Source organism: Bombus pascuorum, chromosome 8, assembly GCF_905332965.1.
Source record: "Bombus pascuorum chromosome 8, iyBomPasc1.1, whole genome shotgun sequence".
Taxonomy (NCBI): Eukaryota; Metazoa; Arthropoda; class Insecta; order Hymenoptera; family Apidae; genus Bombus; species Bombus pascuorum.
This window is the reverse complement of record NC_083495.1, coordinates 5760929-5782557: the sequence shown is the minus strand read 5'-3', so window position 1 is coordinate 5782557 and position 21629 is coordinate 5760929. Positions and strand designations below refer to the sequence as shown.

General features: G+C 40.6%; 1 long non-coding RNA gene across 6 annotated transcripts in view; it reads right to left on the bottom strand.

Moving 5' to 3' along the window:
- Nucleotides 1-2463: 2463 nt before the first annotated feature.
- Nucleotides 2464-21629, bottom strand: part of LOC132910146 (uncharacterized) — a 57630-nt gene continuing 38464 nt past the window's right edge. The window contains exons 2-8 of one of the 6 annotated variants that reach the window (XR_009658691.1): nucleotides 10016-10254; nucleotides 7151-7340; nucleotides 6871-7076; nucleotides 6157-6208; nucleotides 4099-6020; nucleotides 3848-4046; nucleotides 3687-3744 (exon numbers count right to left, since the gene is read on the bottom strand). This is a non-coding gene — a long non-coding RNA (uncharacterized LOC132910146). Of the gene's footprint in view, nucleotides 3299-3686; nucleotides 3745-3847; nucleotides 6021-6156; nucleotides 6209-6870; nucleotides 7077-7150; nucleotides 7341-10015; nucleotides 10255-21629 lie in introns of those variants that run through there. The other 5 variants (XR_009658690.1, XR_009658692.1, XR_009658694.1 and 2 more) reach the window with 5 other exon arrangements.

Sequence of the window (21629 nt, the reverse complement as noted above, 5' to 3'; positions counted from 1 at the left end):
TCTACTTCCATAAAAGAAGTTGCCTGGATATCGACAGCAGAAGCTGCGTCGGTGGCTCGTCTCTCCTCGCCATTGCTCTCTTAATTTCACGCCGGCGAACGCACTCGAGGGAGGTGGATTTACGGCCGGTTCCGTGGCATTCTTTCATCCTCTCGTAAGGCGGTGAGCACGCGGATTGGTTTCTCATTGTCTCGCGGCGACCGTTCAGCGCCGGTTCCTTCGGGCCGTTCCCATTGCACCGCGCCGCGCATAAACGCGCGAGGTCGCACAGAATCGCATACTGGAACGCGTCCGCTGTCCCACATTATTTTTTCTATCCGCGTTCCCGCAACGAGAGAATCTCGCCCGAGGCGCTGGCCCGCCACGTTCCTCTCGCGTTACGCCGAATTTGCATGAATGGAGAGAAGATTAAAGACCTTGGAATTTGGTAGGTGCCAGAAAGGCATCCTTGGGATTCGAAAATCCTTCAGGAACAATGTAGTTCGTGGAATTTGAATTTAATCGATGCTTTTGCCTTGCCTGTTTAACTTTTTACAACTTGTGGAATTAGAATACACAGTATGTTTCAATGATAATAGGATTGATTGCTTGAAAATTGTAGGCTCCATTATGGTACCGCGATCGTACGTGAATCTCGTACTTCCTGTTTGCAAAAAATCCAATTACAGAAATTCGCTATGGAGATATTTTAATCCTACGAGCAATTATAACTCCAAACAGATCTCCGGCAATTCATCTCTACAGCGATCAACCATGCTCAATTTTGCATTAATGCCGAAAGTAGCAATTATCCTTCCATATCTCTTTAAAGATATCTTCGGTTATCCTGAATAATCGCTGGCAGATTATTTGTTCGAGAAAATTCCTTTTCTATGAGACGCGGTGAAATTCGTAATGAAATTAAGGCGTGACGAGCGGCGAGGAGAAATTAGATAAATTTTCAAACGTAGAAAGTGGATAATAATCGCGTATATATTTAATTTCATCGAATAGCCGGACTGTTTGGCTACTTTTACCGGACGTTTTCGAGTGGTAAACGATGACGCCACGATACCGGACGTTAAATAATTTCCAACGGAATGACGGGAAGTACTTTAAGCCAGTGCCTATCTTCGACCATTCGCGGCGCAGAAACGTACAGGAGGAAGAATCGTTCGACAAGAAACCGATGAAGGGTTTATCTTAATCCACGGTTCACCGAGCAGACGAGCTGCTCACCAATCCCCATTGACCACCCCTTCGATCGACCCTGTCCCCACACCCTTTTGACATAACCGATCACACTTCGCTTGTTTTACTAGCCACTTTTTATCAACTAGAATCCCGTCGTCATTTTCGTCGCTTTCGTGATTGTTGTTTTCTGAATGCAAGAAGAAACATGAAATGCATTGTATGTACACCACGTACAATATTATAATGTATTCTTTCTGTTTGTAACAAATTTGTTTAATTTGAAGAAAATGTGTTGCTATTTGACATTAAAGATCTGCTCTTTTTAGAAGAATAAGCGCGAAATTGTAATGTAATTCAAGCATGATTGCAAAAAGAGTAAGATACATATTATCGTGAAATCCTACTTTTAGCTCCTAATGACCACACAATATTTGCATTATTCGTTTTAAAAAGATAGAACCATAATTATCTTCCTTAATGAACTAATTGAAAGAAGAAAGTTCTCAGAGACTCTTAGTTAATAAAGATGTTTGGGAAGAAAATAGAAGTTTAATGACTCTCTGCACCGCGTTCGTGCAATCGTCTATCGCGTAAAATTTCGCAAAACATCGGTCTACGAAACTGCGAGATTTCTGCTTGACGAAACAATACTCAAAGCATTCCTTCCACCATTGTTGCGTTTAAAATCGTGACAGGATCGTTGCCACTAAAAACAGCGAGCGAACTCGCGAATCAGAAGAGCGCCCGACAGACTTTTGACGACGCCGCGGACCAAAACGAACTAAGACGGATCCAAAAAGAAAGAAAAAAAAACGGCACACAACAATGAGGTTGATGGAGAAAAAGCAGGAAGCGTAAGAAGAGCTGCTGGACAGAGGCAGCCAAAGTCTTGGGGAAGTAAAGAAAGAACGAAGTGAAACGACGACGAGGAATTTGCGCGGCGAGAGGGGAATTAAATAAAACATGAGTCACCCGTTGGCGTTGGGAAAAGTTGTGCTGCTAGGCTGCAAGCGTTAATAGACCGAGAGCCGAAAGGGCATAAAAGAATTCGAGGCCTGAGGATGGGCAAACACCTGTAACACCGTGTTCATGGCCTCACGTGCCCGGGCGTGGCCGTGACGAAGGTGGCGATGATCGCGCAAAAAGCAGTCGTGGCAAAAAGCCGATCAGCTCGTGCTGATCGAAAACTTGGAATATCCACGCCGGAACGGAAGCATTAAACCCGGATACTCACCGGGGGAAACCTAACTCTGTACCTGACTGTCTCGAGTTACGTAAAACCATGAAGAAACGAAAAGGACTTCTCATCTTTTGATCCGAGATTTTGATCCTGATTAAAAATTTCGAAAGAATTTTCGATTAATCAGTTATGAACCCTACGTTATAAAACCTATATACATACGATGTAAAAATTACAATCCTACGAAAATACCAGATGTAACAAATACTTTTACAAATCGTAACAAATAAAACGAATAACCTGAGCAAGTAAAAGGCGAGAAAAATCATACAGAAACCTGTGCGAAACCTCTATATGAACAACGTAAAAAAAAATATTGCGAAACTTTAAAAGATCACATTCCAAGGAAGAGCCAACGATTCTACGATCATGGGCCATCCCATGAAAGCTATATAAAGAGTATGGTAGTTTTCCAAAGCTCGTGTCAAACTCGCGTCTACGAGGTGCTCTGAAGCAGTGTCACGCGTTTCCTCTCGGCGTGCAGAGAAAATTGGCAGCCATGTGCTGTCAAGTTGTCCGGTATACACAGTCGCAGCTTCGATACCTCGCGCTCACGCATTGAACCGCCTTCCTCGTCGCGTCAGAGGAACTCGCGCCAACAACCGACAGATATCGAACAGTCAGCATGACTACGCGATCCGCGCCCTCGGATCCAAGGTTTCCCGCTGACTATTTATCTTGTTACATCGAAGTGATTCGATTCTAACAGGAGATCAATGACGGCCGCCTAGCTCCGCGACTTTCCGGCTTCTTGCTCCACGCGATGGAGCCGTGAGAGTTGCTCAACGCGGTGGTCCGATAGATCCACGGAATCGCTCTAAATTGGTCCTTTTGTCGTAGAACGCTTGAAATCGATTCGACGGTTGGTTACGCTTTCCGTGACACCTAAAAGGATCGTCGTTATTGATTTTCTATTCGTAAAATTATCCATGACAAAAAGTCAATAGATAAAGTGATAGAATTTGAAACTTGGAATGTGAAGCTGGGATAGATAAAATTTGAAACTGGATCTAAACTATCAAATATATATACAGTAGCTAGAGAAAGCATTTCAGTACTTGTAGAAATCTTTTATGAATCTTTGTGTGACATACATACAGTTTCAGATGGCTTTTAAATTTGACCAATATAGTCATGACAGTCGTGTCTCCTTTCAGTGATAATGAAATTTCAAATACTTCATAGAATACATACATCAAAGTTTTCTATGGTATATCTTCAAATACTTTCGTAAGTCACTATACTCCGTTAATAAATAACGAAACAAATAGTACATTTAAGACGGAGATATCCAAATATTAAAATCGCAGAATGAAGTTGAAACTTGTTACCTGCGTATATTATAAAACGTATATTGAATCATACTGTGTCTTGAAAGTTTTATTCAAAGATACTAATTTACATCAAAAATAGATTTAGTTTATTAAAACTCACGTTTATAAAATTAGCAAGCGTTTCATGATTTATGGATAGAAGTATAAATACCGAAGGTGAAGAGAAAAAGTGTAGATTGCATGGCTACTAACTTGGACGTCTAATACATACAGTGTCCTGATTCATGTTTCTGGGACACCGAGATATTTCATTACGATTCAAGGCACCATCGTGTCCATGTTTAATACTTGGTACAATCCTGAAACGATGAATGCAAGGTATGGCGGTATAACGTGCGAGAGAGCACTTACAGCTGCAACGACAGTAAACGTGAGGCCATGTGTCGCATACTGGTCCCGATCGACAGTCAGACGACAAATATTTATTGCTGCTTACTACTCGGCAAATGTAAACGTTCCTTCTCTAATGGTGGGCACCTAATATCGCCCACGCGATCGTTCCAGTTCGAGTATTCCTCGTGAATTGATTAATGTTCCCTTCATGATAATATCCAGAATATACGAAACGTTACCTGAAATGATTATAATTTGTTGATTATTTGATATTCAGAAAATAATGCTAGACATTTAGTTATAGTTACATTGCTCTGTGGAATACACTGTCAGCTTGGACGATCCTCGAACGATGATCGAGGGAGGGTGTTTCACTGATCGAAGAGCGCGTCACGAAGATGTGACCTGTGCGTCAAGACAACCTCGAGTAAACAACGGAGAGCGGTGAGGAACGGGAAGCGGAACACGCGTCACTGTAGCCGAAATATTGACAAATGTTTGCGTAGCTCGCTAATGTAATATCGTTTATCCACCGAGTATCGAATGTTGCTGACAGAACGAGACTTCGTAGGAATACTTAAACTATCAACGAGAAACAGAACACAGTTCCTCTATGCGATTAATCATTCCACGATGTAGGAATGTTAAATTGCAGACAGAATGTTTCGTTGAAAATTGTACAAATATTTTATTTCATATGAAATGTATTACTGTTATATTATACACTCCGTATATTACTATCTTACTATATATAATACACTTCGGAATAGTTCCAAAATAAGAATATATTTTTAGCTAGTGACAAAAATAATTTTACATCTCGAGTGAAGGAGTTAAAGAAAAAGCACGTTGTACGGAAAATATAGAAAATAGCAACGATGCTTGAAATCAACTATGAGACTATCAGACATCTAATTTACACGGACGAGATCGTCCCTATTAATCACTCGGCCCTAATTAACTTATTACCGAGCGTACATACCCGCGGTGCGATCCTTACGAGAAGGAATATCTCGCGAAAATAATCTAATAAATACGACGGTATCGACGCGATAATAAATACGACGAAGGCGCTAGGACATAAATCGCTTTCCTATTAGCGGAGCGTGTAGGCCGCTCGCGAGCGTGTATTTCACCGATTTCCACGGGAATGCAAGTTGTTTATCGTTAATGGCTGAAACGATCGGACGAAAACCAGTTCCCGGCGTTAACTAACCTCGCCCCGCCGCGGCGTTACTTTATTGTGGCGTTTTTCAGAATAATATTGGGATTTACGAGGCAGTCCGATGGAAATTGCGATCCTCTTCGAATCTCTTGGTCCTTCTTCCACTTCTTGCGGTAGCCATCATGGCCCAGACGTTGTTGCATCGAGGTTAAACAACGCGAGGGAAACTTTTTATATGTTGCAATCCTGCTGTCCTCGAATCTTTATATCTTAATTTCACTGTTGCTTCGAAATGTTCGAAGAATGTTTTAACTTTGGTAATAATATTTCGAGAACCTAAGATCTCTAAACGTGTATTTACAGAAAAATTGTAGTTATTTTACCAACGCGACAATTTTAATTTTTTAGCTATAATTTCCTCGTATTTCATTCGTGAGTAACAAGAAGATTGTGAAATTTCGAACATTTGCTTCCATTGAATACAAAGATGTATATATCTTTTCTCCAACAGCGACATTTTTCCACTGAAAATTGTTCATCTCGTAACATTTCCTAGAATTGTAGTTGTAACGATGGTTCTTCGAATATTGGTTCGCTGTATTATTCTTCCACCATCACCGACTTCCGGATGCAGTTACAGACTGCTTCATGGTGTCGTAATCGGTGAGAATCGGTGGCTATTTGTGTGATCGTCGTGTAAACAGATTCTTGTAAGACCGTTCGGGTCATAATCTTACAGGAAATGCGACAACAGTGGCGATTTAGACATTGTCCTCTGTAATTTAACAAGGAGCCGAAAGATAGTGGTGTTTCTTAACGATCTTCAAGAGACGCACTGGAAATAAAGTTTTCACGATAACTGGAATTTTTTGGTTCTAAATAAAATAAAAACAAAACGTGCCTTTCAATACCTTTAAAATCCGTTCCTCGATGTGTTAATTGAATTATCTCCCCTTTCTGGTGCTAAAAAACAAATTTATCGTATTAAAAAACGATATACTAGATCTTAATACGGAGTGTATTAAAAAGTGATAGAAATTTGCTAACTAATTTCTCATAGCTCTCTTCTTTGTCGAGAGCAAGTTTGTCGAGAAATTACAGTTTACAGCGTCTTTGACGCGTCTCGTGCCGCCATATTTTACACAGTAGCCTGTAGTAATTGACTAAAATACTCAGCGAAGCGTGGCGGAAGAGATCGATTAGATCGGCAGTCCTGGACCGGTAAAAATTGAATTACAACGTATTTTAATCTTGTCCAGCAATCGATTAGTTACGATCGTAGGGCAGCGACCGCCCACGCAGTTGGTTACGCTATAAATACATACCAATAACTACTCTCGCTCTCTTAATTCTTAATCTTCATAATTTTCACAATAGCGATCGTTTAAATATTTAAATTAAATTATTAAATTTTTTCAATTACCATTCTACTTTAGGAAACTAGAAGGAATAGAGTCTTTATTACCACGGTTTCCGTATTCTATTCTTATCGTAGACTATATTCTTCGAATTTTTCAATTTCAAGCTGTCCGTACCGTATTCTCATTTTTACTCTCAATTTTCGACCTTTAGACAAGCATTGTAACTCGAAAGCCATTGTCAAATCGACAGAAGCATTTTCTCACCGTTCCTCGTATCAAATCCCACGCTGAACGCGTGAAACACGTTTCACAGCATCTACATGTGTTCTGCAGGTATCACGTCTTCGCAAAATGGTCATCGAATCTCTGAATCCGTATCGGTCAGAAATTAGATCGAACACGGTTGAGAAGTCGAACGAGTCTCCGCTCGTCGTGGGAATATTTCCCCGTAACTGTACCCTTCTCCGTAGCTGGAAAAAGCGTGTAACACGGATAGCCGGATCAGAACTGGTATTCCAAGATCAATATTCATCAAACTTCTTACCCTCGGTCATTACGATTTGTTTCTCCGCTCGTCCCACCTATTTTCCGCGTTCCGTTGCTTCTCTTCTTCGTCTGCCTTCTTACTCCACAGCATTCTTCGACTCGATTCTGCATCCATCGATCCCTGGAAACGTTCAGTGGAACTCGATCCATGAATAAATGCAGATCCGAAATCCGTCATTGCACTTTTCCTGTAACGAAACACTAGTGTCACGAGAATTCTGCGATTATCGTTCCATCTGATTTATTATGTTACATTCTTAAGTTGAGAGTTATTAAACTTTTATAAGAAATTCTTAGGATTTTCAATTGTGGTAAGTTACTTTAATCTCAATATAAATTCTGCATTTAGAATAGGAGAACTTTCCACTTTCAATAAATAATCGCCTTGGAAATCCTTGGAAGTCGCCGATTAATAAAGTTAAAGGAAATATTCGTCAAAAAAATATATTCAGTTTCTATAAACTTCAAAGGAAATATATTTCGTATTCTATGAATTTTCAAATGGCGATATCTCCTTCGTTAAATGAAGAAAAATAATAAAAACTTAGGAAGGAAAATGAACTTAAGATCGCAAACGAGCTAATTCTCATAGTATCCAGCTGTATTGTCTTTGGAGTAATAGAGTGGCTCCGTAACAACAATGAACGACGGCTAATTGATTTACAAGTCGACCGTGCTGTTCCACATTCTGCTTTATTATACCTGCACGCCGGTTCAATTGACCATGACGAAATATTTTTCCTTAATTGAATAATCAACGGTTAATCAAACGGTCGGCTCGATTAAGATAACGATCGGCCAGCCCACTTAGCGCGGCAAACGGGCCGAATAGCAAGTAATTATTCACACAGTCATCTGAATAATTGCCGGGAAAATTAAACGAGTACTGGCGTTACCTCCTAGCGTTATTAATAGCGACACGATTTCGACGTGAATCCCGTTTATCGCTCAACGATGACGTCCAATTTGCTTACGCCTCTTCTCAACTTGTTACGCTTGATAAATCGCCGTAAAACCAACCGCTCTATGCACACAAGACTTTCATCTTTTTTAAATTTTGTTGATTTTCTTCTCACGAATATAGAACATATTAGACAGCGGAAGGAAGTTGTATTCAATTTGCAGCAATAATTGTTCTGTTGTAATGGAAATTTTAAGCTTTTCTAGTTTCTACAGACAAGAAGCTACTAAATATTTTTACCTGCGAAAATTAAAAATTTTCTATTCTGATATTTCAAAGATACGAAATTTCCGCTTCGAATTTTCCAAAAAATTCTACAAGAACAGAAAATTTCTATGCTCTCTGTACGTAAGATCAAGCATTCCTTAAAAGTTCATCGATTTCGCGATTAATCATCAATTTCGTTCACCAATTTTACGTAATTTCTTAATGATCTTTTATACAATGAAATACGATGGTGCAGAGGCTCAGAAAATCGTACAGAGTAAAAAATAGATAGGAGAACAAGGGAGAGGAGAAGATGAAGGCGGGGTATTAACCAATTCCGTTCGATTAAAACAACAAAGTTGGGAGAACGGCAAGAAGTCTGGGACCGTCTCGGCAGACTTGTTCACGTGGTAGGAACTCGTGCTTGCTTCGTCACCCTCGAAGCCACAATTTCTTCACACTAATTACCGATCCGTCCCGCCCACCTGACAAGCGAGAATGTGTGAAAGACATGGAGAACCCGATTCATCGCCAAACTCACTGGCTAGCTCTCCTTAATCGACAACAATTCTGTTCTTGACTATTCCTATAGCTTTCTCAGAAAACAAAGTTAAATAACGAAAACGAATCGCGGGACTATTACATGGTGTCTATTCTTCCTCAAAAATGTAAATCTGTAATGAGCATATTGAAATTTAAGACTTAGAGTTTCGTTCAAAGATCGAAAAATTAGACGATGACATTTTTTCCTATAAAATATCTCCGCTGGTGCCAATAATTACAATTACGTAGATATCTTGATAAAAGAAGAAATCGCAAATTTAGGTAAATGGAAATTGCAAAGACAAAAATGTGGAAATTAAGTAAGTGGGGGGAGGAGGTCAATTGGTATTGAAACTTGTTTCGACATCGTAGAAAGCAAACGATACCATCGAAGGAACTTATTACACGGTGCGTTATTCGTTGGTCGAAGCGATCGAGATAGAGAGATCGATTTACGTGAATAATGAGACGGGGAAGAAAGTTGCTCGCCGATAAATTTAACGCGTTACGGAACCGCGACCGGCGCTCTCTCGCCGAAGAACAGGAGTGTTCCACGTCGTTAGACGCCGAGGTTACGTCCTGGGCCCGAAGAGTCCCATGGTGGTCCCCCTCGACCAGGTGGCCGGCCCCCACCGATGCTAATTAAATCATGAAAAAGGCGGTGAACGTGCGTCCGACAGTTTTTACGAAATTAATAAACCGGAACCACCAGTGGTTCTCAAGGTCTTTTCTCCTTATACAGTATTTAGCTATCGATTTAGAATCATTCAGGAAATTTGCAATATATTTTTCAATATTTTGGTATAATCGAGAAACACGAGTGAACTTTATATACGTGATAGTAATACTTAGAGAATAATGACTTTTATCTCATTACGTTGTTTTCATTGGAATTCATACTCTCTACAGCAAGTTATGTGGTGCATCTTAAATTATTAAGATTGAAACCGAATTTTAGTGTTAAATCGGATATCGATGCAGTTTCCGTGAAAAGTGTTGACGATAAGTTGGATTTTTAACGTTTTATTTATTAGACTGATCGATGACGAAAGTATAGTAAAAGGTTTATAGGATATAATTTGGTCGGATCAATTGCGAAGCTGAGGGATTTTAAGCGTTGTTAGAAGCGTGATAAATATATTTAACACCTACTTTCAAATTACTCGGCATGTCGCTACGGAAAGGTTCGATTCGTAACAAAAACCGTCGATTTCTTCGTCGATCATCCATCTGGTCGTTTGCATCCCCATGGTGAAGAGGTTTTTGCTGTGCCTCTCCTCGCGCCGCGTCGAATCGATAAAGAATTAATCGAGGTGACCATGGCTCCCTGGTTTCTTATACGAAATCACCTAACGCCTAGCTGATCCTTGAAATCCTCCGCATCTATGAACCTGCAACAATCGATTCCAATCGATCACTTTTAAATTAGATTCCAAAAACGCTCCCTTAAATCTTTTACAAAATACACAAATTTTTAACAAATTCAAATCACTTCTTAAAATCTTCGTAAAATACGACAGTCTTCTTATAACGAAAGAAAAAATCAAAAACAGGAGAAATATTCTTAGGAATATTAAGTAAATTTTATTTAAAAATTAGTCTTGCTTGAAAAAGAAATGAGAGGGTAGTGTGTTAAGATAAAATAATTAAAATAAATTACTTAAAATAAAGACACTTCTAATAAATCCTTACATTCTACTCCAACAGAAACGGACGGCTGTATTTTAAAAGCAACGAATGTGTCAGTGAAATAGTCAGTCTTTCACGAGATTCCTCCACGAACAATAAACATACAGTGACAGAATTGTAAGGTTTTCGAAATAAACTATTAACCGTTATCTCGTTCCTGCAAATTGACATATCTTCCTTGCAATCGAAAACGTATAAAATCGCAACAATATTCGCAAAAGATCACCCCAAAAAAGCTATTGATAAAAATCCAACAAGAACATTGCCAACCGCCACACAAAACGTCATAATACAACGAACGACCATTCGAATTCGGATATTCTCGATCCACAAAGAACAACGTCCAACGACATCCTTGTGCCATGAGCAGAAAGATGATCGGCGAGAATGAAACGAGTTTATCCTTCGCCGACCATCCACGAGTTGTCGAACGCGCGATGGGAATAAAATGTGAAACTGTAAATTGTGCGTGGGAAGAATCGGTCCCTGGACGGTCGTGGCGGTCGACCATGCTTCTCGTGGGCCGGGGTTGAAAGGTAGAGAACCCAGCCCCATCGCGAGGGTTGATCCGTCGTTGAATCAAGAGAGGAAGCGGAAGAGAGAAAAAATAGAGAGAGAAAGGGTCGTGGAGGATTTAAATGCGCGTTCGAGCGATCGAACAACGTTTGAGCCAGGGGTGTGAGCCTCGAAGGAGCTGGAAATTTGTTACGTTATGTCGGACGATCACTCCCCAGTGAATATGAAGAAAGATTTCTTTGGTTCGAACTGCAGGGGTGAAGGAGGGTGGTTCGGTGGTAGGTCCTCTCTCGACAAAGAGGTACTACGGGGGTTGGTCGCCCGTTTCTGACTGGAAGAGGAAGCTCGAAGTTGGACGATAGTGGGGATGGGACACGGTGCCAGGAATATAAAGCGAGGGATAAAAGAGACGGCAGTCACATATGCGACTCGTAAAAGCTCTTCTGAAAAGCTGCATCCGTCCCCCACGCGGAACCTACCTCTGCAACTCGGCCTCTCTTACATTTCAATGACGCTGCTCGAATATCGCGAACATATTTTCGTGCGAGAGAAATTGGAAAATTCACCACCCTTTCTTTTCTTTTTTACTTCATTATTGAATAGTGAAAAAAATTACAACGAAATAGTCATAGAACGTAATCAGCAATCCCGTATAATGGTAGATGAAAATAGGGTTTATGAATTTTTCTTCTTCCTTTTTACTGAAAGCGAATCCCTGTCTCGTGTTTATACAGAGTGAAGTTAATAGTTATAAAATATTAATACTTATTTACCTTCTTATACCGAAACTAATATCCCATTGTATTTTCCTACCCATTTGTTCGTGCCATTTTTTTTATTAGAAAATAGCTGTCTCTCCCTTGTACTATCCATTCTTACGTGAATATAGAATCGACATAGTGTTTCTTCGAGCATTGATTAATTGCAAATTTCCAATTTCTATCGATACATCGCCATAATCGAACAGCAGTGTACATACGTGAGGCAAAAGACGCGGGAGTCAGAATCCGCGGCGACATCGGGTTTCTATGGAAACGTACAAAAGGCACGTTCAACCCCGGGGGATCTAGCGATATCGGCGAATATTAAGAAATAGCTTTCGACCGGCATTTCCGTACATTTGCGGACAGAGAACGAGCCATTCGTTTGCTGGCTAGAACGAGGTGCTGTCTATGCATGGCACGCCGGCACTACCATCCGACCGTCCCATAAATAATATCTTCTCTCTTTTCCCTCTCTACTGTCTTCTTCCGATTCCCGTCGGTTCGTGCCTCTCCATCTCGCGGTTCGACCAAGAGCCGTATCTCTTTTTCCATGCGCGTCGTATTCCGCGCGAAAAGCACGTAATTCAGGGCTGGAAAATCGAGATACGTGCCTCTCGATCGCCGATAGAGAGCCAATGTATCGAGTATTTTAATTCTGTACGGTGCACTCAATGGGATCCTTTCGTTCCCGTCATTTTCGATCAGCAGAAGCTTCATTCTTGAGAATTTTGCGATTCCGTGCCACGAGATTTTTATCGTATATTAACTGGTTAAAAAATATTTAAACAATGCAAGCTAGGTCAAACAAATATCAGATATACAACGAGACATGCTTTAGTCTCCCCCTTTGTGATTTTTCCACTAGCGATTTAAAAAACGTAAGTGATTTATTTTTAATGGATTTTATCAAAAAATAGAAGTTTAAGTTAGAAATTAAATCAGACTTCGTTACAAATATAATCTGCCTTTGGTAAAGTAGAACTGTGATTTATGCCACAAGTGTACTAACCTGTTACGAAGCAGAGAGATTAAGAAAAGTGATGGCTGATCTCACACCTAGATTGCATTGAATCTTCTCAACGAATAAACTTTAAACATTAATCGAATTCTTCTGTTACTAATTTTTCTGCTTCCTCCAAAATTGCTGCATCGCGTGTTAATAAAAATCTTTATCCGCTCGCAATGTCAATGTTCCTTGGAAAGAAGTTCCTCGAAATATATCGATAACCAACGAATTTATCATCGAACCTGGACAAGGCTTAGGTTTTTTTCCATGAGTGAAACGGACTATTCCAGGCGGAATTGTCAGCCGCTTAATCGTCCATTTCCACCTGTCAGTCGTTGCCAATGGACTTACAAAGAAGACCTCTATCCTTGCGGGGAAAGCCGCAAGAAAACACAGCCGAAGGAAAAAGAAATTCGAGCGTTCGTGGAGAACCGAGGCGGATTATGAAGCGCATACTACCGCGGCAAATAAAAATCGCTTCAGCGTGGCTGAACACGTGGGAAAACAGAGAGAAAGAGAGACGTTGCTCGTCATAGAGCCGGGGAATTACCGGAAGATGTCCCCTGGAAGCTTCGTGGTTGCGGATGGCTGACAATAAGCGTTCCATGGTCACTGCACCCTGCATGCACCGTGTTCTTTTTCGTCGAGAATAGAAGGCAATTCATGGATGTAATTTCTTAATAGTTTGTCCTGTTCATGTTGCAACTCTTCAGAAACTTATTGCAAAAAAATCGATAGATATCGTAGCTATTCGAAGAGCTAGAGATAATAATTACCTCTTAACTGTTTGCAAACTAGTTTCGATGTACAGAATGTCCCAAGCGAATGAAATGAACGAAAGGTTTAATGTTAAATAGAAGGTAGAACAACATTTTCATTCAGCAAAATTAAATCGTTTTACGTAGTAAATACATCACAATCAGCTCCGAAAGTGCCAGGTGTTATAAAGACTAGAAGGACAATTCTGCTTCTTTTAAAGAAAACTATATGTTTCTTAATACACCAATATAATTTTTCTACACCATATTTTACTGACCAAGAGTGGCGATATTGTTAAGTATTTTTAGTTTCTTCCTTATGTCGCCGTCTTTAATTAATAACAGAGTATCTTGCTACTATCGTAATTCTGATTTCTGTTTCTTAACAGAAAATACACTCTTTTATTTTCCGTAAAACGTGTTAATATATTCATAATGTGAAAATGATCAGCATGTACAATTAAAAGAAATAAAAATGAAACATCCAATTTAATTCAACAATGAATCACGAAGAATTAATATTGTTTTACTGAAGAGCTTCTTTGATAGATACACTAAATGGATACGTAACCGAAACAAGTTCAAGTCAAAAAACAAAAATCTGAAGGAAAAGGGAGAGAAGAATTCGAACGTGGTCGATTTTCGTGAGGAGGAGGGGCCGTTACGCTCCCGCGAGGCGCGACGGGGTGCCTTTTCCCTCGCAGCGACTAAACGTCGACGTTTCTCTCCGCCATTCTTTTTTCCTCCCTCGCGCGATATTCCGTTTCCACGTCCGTGGAAATCCCTCGCGGCGCTCACTCAATCATACGCTATTTGTGTCGCGGCGAGTACTCGCCGCAAGAAAAGCCGTCCATCGAGCAAGAAACTCTCACCCTTCCATTCGTCCTGTCGCTCTTCCCATCCTCCGTTTCCATCCTTCCTCTTCCCTTCGTTCTAATCGCTGTTTTGCCGCGACTCCTGGCAATCCCGCCGGATTTTTACTCCACCCTGCTAACGCGATTTCGATCCGAATGGTGCGGTTAAATATTTACCGTCCGCGAACCGATTAATGAACGTTCTTGTCCCCGAACTGTGTTTTATCGAAGCTGAGTGTGCGATTCTGTTGTATAATTTTCTCATTGCCCTCTGTATTTTGAGGCTTTACGACAGCCGAGACAAATCAGCGATACCCAAACATATAAAAACTTGTACCACGAAACGCAGTCGGTACAGTTTAAACATTTTTGTCCGATCTGTTCTTAACACGAGCTTTATTATGAAATGTTGTGTCAGAATCGGATTAACTCCTTGAATATTTATTCTACACTTTTACAATCTTGTAACAGAAGTTTAATACCAAGCGACTATTTCGTATCTTTATCAAATTTACGAGATCTTTTAATGATAAAGATACAGGATTATACCAAGAACAATCTAAAGAATGTAACAGTTAAAAAATACATAGTAACAACGATAAAATATATTTTTCTGTTTCAGAATATTTAACAAAATTAATATCGATCGCGTAAATCAAATTCCCCGCCCCCTCGAAGATGACACCCACACATCAACCGACTATTGAAACGTGACTCGACAGTAAACGTATTAAATATTAATCCAAAAATGTATCTTTCCAATCAACTTAAAGGAACATTACTCGGTTCCATAAATAAAGATCGTTTATGTTTCGCCCGGCAAACAAGGGAAACAGCGTAGCAAACAGAATCATCTATTTCTACAGAAAGAACATAATTTTAAGTAAATGTCACCCGAGGGAATTCATGCGTTCGTACGAAGCATCGTCGCGCGATTCGCTTTTTGTCCCCGATGCTCGGGGTAAACGAAATCATCGAAACGGGGGAGGGGGCTCGATCAGCTAGACATAACCCCTGATCTCCACGATTCTCTTCATCTTCGCTGTTCGCGTTGCTTCGAAAGGAATGGAACGAAGGGTGGTCTGAGCGTTTCTGGTTTATCCGACTGACGTTTCCGCCGGCGAATCAGCCTCCTATCGTATCGATATGACGGCCCTGAGGGTCGCCCCCAAGTAAAATCATTAGTAATGCGATTGTACCGCTCTCCGGTTACCGTTTTCCCCGCACTCTGGACAAATGTTCGCAACTATGCCTGCGGAATTTTGCAAAATTCGAGGGGTCCTGCAACGAAGAATTCGCCTCGATATTTCTTTGTAGGTCAGCTTTATTTTTTATAGTACGTAAACACGAATTAAGCTTCGATCGGACTTCGATCGAAGTCACGATCAGACTCGTTGGAGCATAATTTGAATTCATACGTGCGTCCGTTAAAGTCAAGTTGTTCAAATTAGAAAGAGAATTCAATTCTCTGTCTGTGTTTGATTTTCATATTACATTGTATGAAAATGAAATCGTTGCCTGCTACGCGGTACGGTCGGTCATTTTACAGTTCCCGAAGCATAAAATTCATAACTACTTGTCAGTCGCAACGTTCGATGATCGTAGGAATGTTTACGTGTTAGCGCACTGTGTGATGATTTAATTCCATCTTGGTATCCTACGATCTTTTATACGTGCCATAGAAAATAGCTGCATAAACGAATTAATTTTAGAAAAATAGAATAGCTATCAAATAATCTAACTAACAAATCGACAAGTAATAAAGCGTCAACGCGCATGAAACTTCGCGTTTCATGGAACGCGAAACAAACGCATTTGGTCTTATCGAGTGTAATTGGCGTTTGATAACGCGATAAAATGAGCGCGCTCATTGCTATAAAATAGCACGAGTCGAACAGGAACACTTTGTGGCAACAGTTTTCGGCTCGTAAAGCTCCAAGCTACGAAAACGTCCGCGAATAGAAACTTTTCATTTCGATTCCAGCGTTTAACAACCCTCGTTACGATTGCTGTAATCGACATGCGATTAGCTTGGTTGGATTAATACCGGTCGAATGCCGATAATAGGCACGTTGCCGATCTTTGTGTGCTGGAACACATGCACGTAGACTTAGTGGAAAATCGTGATAAAAGGAATGACGAAGATCAACGGGAATGATTAACGAGGGATCATTTAGGGGCGACATTGGAAAAACAAAGACCGTTGCAGAGTAAATTAATATCTCCTTGTTCGATCATTAGTTATAATAATTAGATAAATTTACTGTTAGAAAGCTCATCAATTATAGTTTTATTAGATCATTAAACGACTGATAGATAAGGAAATTAGGCAGTTAGATGATTCTTCAGAACTAACCCTTTCTTTAGTTCCTATACCATATCTATAAACAGAGTTTTCACGATAACTATACAAACCTTAGAAGAGTCCATGAAAATCGATCAGGCAAACTACGAGTCCATCGAGGACAAACAAAAAACGCCGTAGAAGAAATCGGTTAAAACGAACCTGTGTTCGTCGCGAAATAAGAAGGACCGAGAGGGTAAGAAACGCGACGTCCATCCGATATTTCGCGAGATATAATATTGATACACGTACACACCCCCTGGATCGGGGGAGGTATATATGTTGTATATATATGTATCAGAAGAAAGAGACAGAGGGGCGGGATGTGATGTGGTCTATCCAGATATGTGAACGACGCAGATATAATACAGGTACGTAGCGCTATATAGAAGCCAGAGCCGGGATTCTGGCGTGGACGTCTGTTTCGCGATAAGATACGACCGCAACCCAGTCAGAATCTCTCCGGTTTCGCAGAAAATTCGCGGACTCCCTTTATCGAATTTCCTGATAAAGTTCTTTCTTCGTATCTCTCTTTTTTTTCTCATCTTCCTTTCCTTCTTTCTCTCTCTCTTTTTCGCCAGTTCACTAGCCGAGTCGGCGGAGCGAAGAGAAGAGGAAAGGAAATTAGGAGATCCCGCGACCCATCCACGATTCCTTTCCGTGTCTAGTGACTTGAACAGACACGAAATCGACTAATTAAATTCGCTCGAGAGCGGGGATTAATTGAATGGTCGTTCGACGTTCACTTGGGAAAAGATCTTGTGATGGTTTAGAATTTAGATGGACTTATTGTCCAAGGTTTGTAGTACTAATAATTTAAACTATTAAATATAAAACGATAATTAAACTCGATTTTCTAAGCTGAATCTTAAAAATCTTGGATCATCTACAATACTCGTCTTATAATAGAAACGTGTTTTTAGAAGACGTTTCTATGTATTCTGACATACAGGTGAATCTTTACATATATAGCTTTTTTTCTAATTTTCTTCATTCAGAAACTTATCGAAAATGCTATGCTTAGTAAGATCGAGACATTTTTAAAAAATCTTCGAAAACCGATACCAATCGACGTAGGAACCTACTTCCTAGAAATCAGACTGGTCTGGGACAATGGATCAGCTCGATTACAGGACGTTTCAAAGACAGAGGACCGCGACAAAGAAAGAACAGGAGTGTACAAGGGGTTGCATCGTGTAGACATTGGATTCTCCGACTGTGACGGCGAACAAAACAGCAATCAATAAAGACGAAGTTAGGAGATCCGTACGGTGGATTCCTTCAATCAAATTAGGAACATCAAAGTAGCCAGCAAAGCGAAGGAAAGAGGACGAGAGGGCGGAAAGGTGGACGAGAGGAGTTCGTTTCGCCTGGACGTCGACATTCCACGAGGGGTGGAAGCTGGGAATTAGCCTCTATCTCCCAGAATCCGAACCCTCGAGACAAAGAACCACCCCCGATCCATTCCTTCGCCGCTGATACCCTTCGTCATCTTCTAGCATCCTGGCCAGGACTCTTTGCTGATCCCTGGTGCTGCTGGCTTTGTTAAAGAATCATTCTGGGCGTGGTCTTTCTTTCAAGGTCTTCGATAATTTGTCCTCAGATTATAGAAACTACCCGCCTTGAATTTGCCATCTATTTTCGAGTAAGGAGGTCTTACATTCGAAATTAACCCCTTTACTTGTAACATCGAGTCACGTTCGTGACACGAATTGTGATTGCGATTCGACAAGACAGATTGTATTTGTAACCATGTTTTATTTCAATTTTATCTTTAATTGTAATCGTTCGGTGAGGATCGCTAGCTGCAAGCCAACATAACGCTCTCCGGAGATGGATAGCCATATAGTAAATACTTATGCATCCGTTTGAATAGCTACTTTAAAAGATCGTAGACAAAGAGGTAAATGAAAGAATCTTTTAGTAGATCCAAAGAGAAGTACAGCTTTGTTAGATGTCTATTTCTCATCGTGATACGGTACATATTCTTAAATTATCAAAACGATCACTTTTCAATCAGATCTTAAATTATTTTTTATTTCTTACTGCGAATATCTTGGAACCAAAAAGGAAATATACATAATCTTGTTACGCGTCTATGCCTTTTCGTAACATGGTACATACAGTAGAACCGATGATAACTTGGTGAATGGGTTCGATTTTCGAGCAAAGCTTGTCCGGTTGAATGGTTCACAAGGGGCTAACCGCAGCGAAGAAGGAAGACCGAAAGAATCTACGATCTCGAACCGAAACGACGTCGGCCGATGCTATCTGGTAATTGCTCGGCGCGGAGTAATTAGAATGAAAAACTCCCGGTCTGTTTGATCTTCTTCCACACGCATAGTCGCTTGATGAGCCCAGCCACGGCGTGTACACGTGCACGCATACAAACAAATAGAGGAGAAAAAAAAAATAGGAACGAATTCTCGTTCGCGTGAGGTATGTGGTGCGTGCCGTCATTGCTTATTTATTTATTTATTTATTTATTATGGCTGCGCGTAATTCTCTATTCGCGTCGACTAGCAAAGTCTAGAAGGAATTGCAAATCAGACAGAAATTAATTTTTCGCAGTCGCCCGGCTTTACATAGAACGCTTTTGCGGTGGCAGCCAGTGAGAAATTTATGCCGACATTGAGCGGCTCGCACCTTTCAGTCGGTGAATAATGACAAAATTATTATTAATCGACGTTCGGCCGTGCGTTCAAATTCCTCCTGTAATTATTCACTTACCTCAGCATCAATGATCGTAAGCCTTTAAATCACGGAGGAAGCATAGAAACGATCTAATTAAAAACTATGTGCTACAAAGTTTCCTTATATCAATCTACTCTTTTTAAATCTACCGCTTTTTATTCCTATTGCAATATAAATACATTTCATATTAATCGTAACAATTTATTTTGACCATCTTTTCTTAAGTATATTATCCTTTCCCTAATATCTTCTTATTATTATTATTATTTATATTTAACATTGCTTCAGGAAGGTATTCAGAAATCCAACACCGGCTAGTAAACAACAACTGAGTTACTGTCATTAAAATAAGACTGAGAAAAGGTTCAAATAAAGTGCTAAATGCTACGTTGTCCATGTAAGTCTCTAACGATAAACATAAGCGCGAACAAAGGAGCGAAAGAACGTATCAATCAACATTACAGTAGCTACACAAAGTGTGCGGAAAATCGTGGTACGAATGTAACGGGGAAAACAATCTATGACTCGAAATACGGCGGCTATCAAGAGCAACAAGATTGGGCGCTTCGTTTTTTAGAAAATCGAATTTCGAATTTCCCGTTCAATACGCATCTGTCAAACTAAGTTCTGATACTAAACGTATCCAAACTCTATTTTCCCAAGAACAGGTCTCTACACACACCATACAAAATGAATGAATACAACACAGGCCAATGAAATAGAAAGAGGACTAGTATTCGTATAGAGACCGAAGGTATCTTCTCGGTAGAAAATCATCATTCGAACGAGCGAGTTGAGATTTGACGCGTAGACAATGGCCGTTGCATCGGCTTCCAAGACCAACGACGGAGAACGTCGCGAGGGTGAAACGGAAGAGAAAGGAAAGAAGAAAAGGGGGTTGAAAATTGGTGGAGGGTGGGTTGTACGGTGCCGACGGAAGGGACGCGAGAGCAGAGGATGGCTGCGCGCAAGCGCCCCCAGGAAAGTGGCGGCATAAGCGCCCGCACGGGAGAAAAGCACCCTCTGGATGCTAGCTGGGCCGGCCGATAGGAAGAAAGGGAAGATCGGGGAAAAACGGCTAGCGAGAGGGAAAGGGACAGCGAGGGCTGGCTACGGCGGGGATGTAAATGCCCCCGTGATGTATCGGATCGATGCGGCAGCACCCAGACACCCCCTACCCGCTTACTACGCGACCTAAAAACGTTCTCCAGTGCTAGGGAGCACGGATGAATTACGACTGTCCTTTTCCTTTCATCGTAATTTCATCCTCGGATTTGCGCCTGAAAAATTTTCGCCACGATCAACCGTCAATCTTTTATATCGTGAATCTTACTAGAGTTTATGGTTAGAGGTATAGCATTAGTCGCTTTTGGAATTCGACGAACATGGAATATTTTAGGTCCATTTGTGTCTAAATTGAACGAGGAAATTTTGTTATACGTGATCAATTTTGATCGTGAATGTAAATATGTTTCTGGAAAATATAAATGATTAGAATATACCATCGCCAACTGTATTTTTTACAATGTAAAATAAATCTCTTTTTTAGGATCTATCATTAGAAAGGTATATTATGGAGTAATAGATCAAAATTTAAGACCGTAGTAATATTGTGATCTTTAATTTGCGGTTACAAGATTTTCACCATTTTGAATATTTCCGAAATGTCGATTGTTATGAAATTAGCTATGTGTTCGTTTGTTATAAAATTTCTTGCACATTAAAAAGTATACACATATCTTCGATCTGGAGTGCTGCTCTTTATACGCTACGTCTCAATCACTCATCCTCCAAGACAAACGAGCTACAAATCTTCTTAGTCAAGCATCCACAATTCCAAATACGTTTCTATCCAAAAGTCGTCACTATACATACAGTGTTCCAGTCTTGGGCCAGCCATGCGGTCCTTAGTGATGATGTTAAAGCGGTTAAAGCGGAAGAGGAGCTGCTAGTTCGTGACTCGTTGCAGAAAGTTGGCGAATCGACCGTCATGAGATTCGCTCGTTTTCACGACTTTTTTTCCCGGGACGAATCTCGACAACTGCTGGGACGACTGTTGCCAGAGTACATATCCCGGCGACGTGTACGTATATGCTCCAGCCGAGTTTACGGATAGATACGTTACCAGGCGACGCGACTGG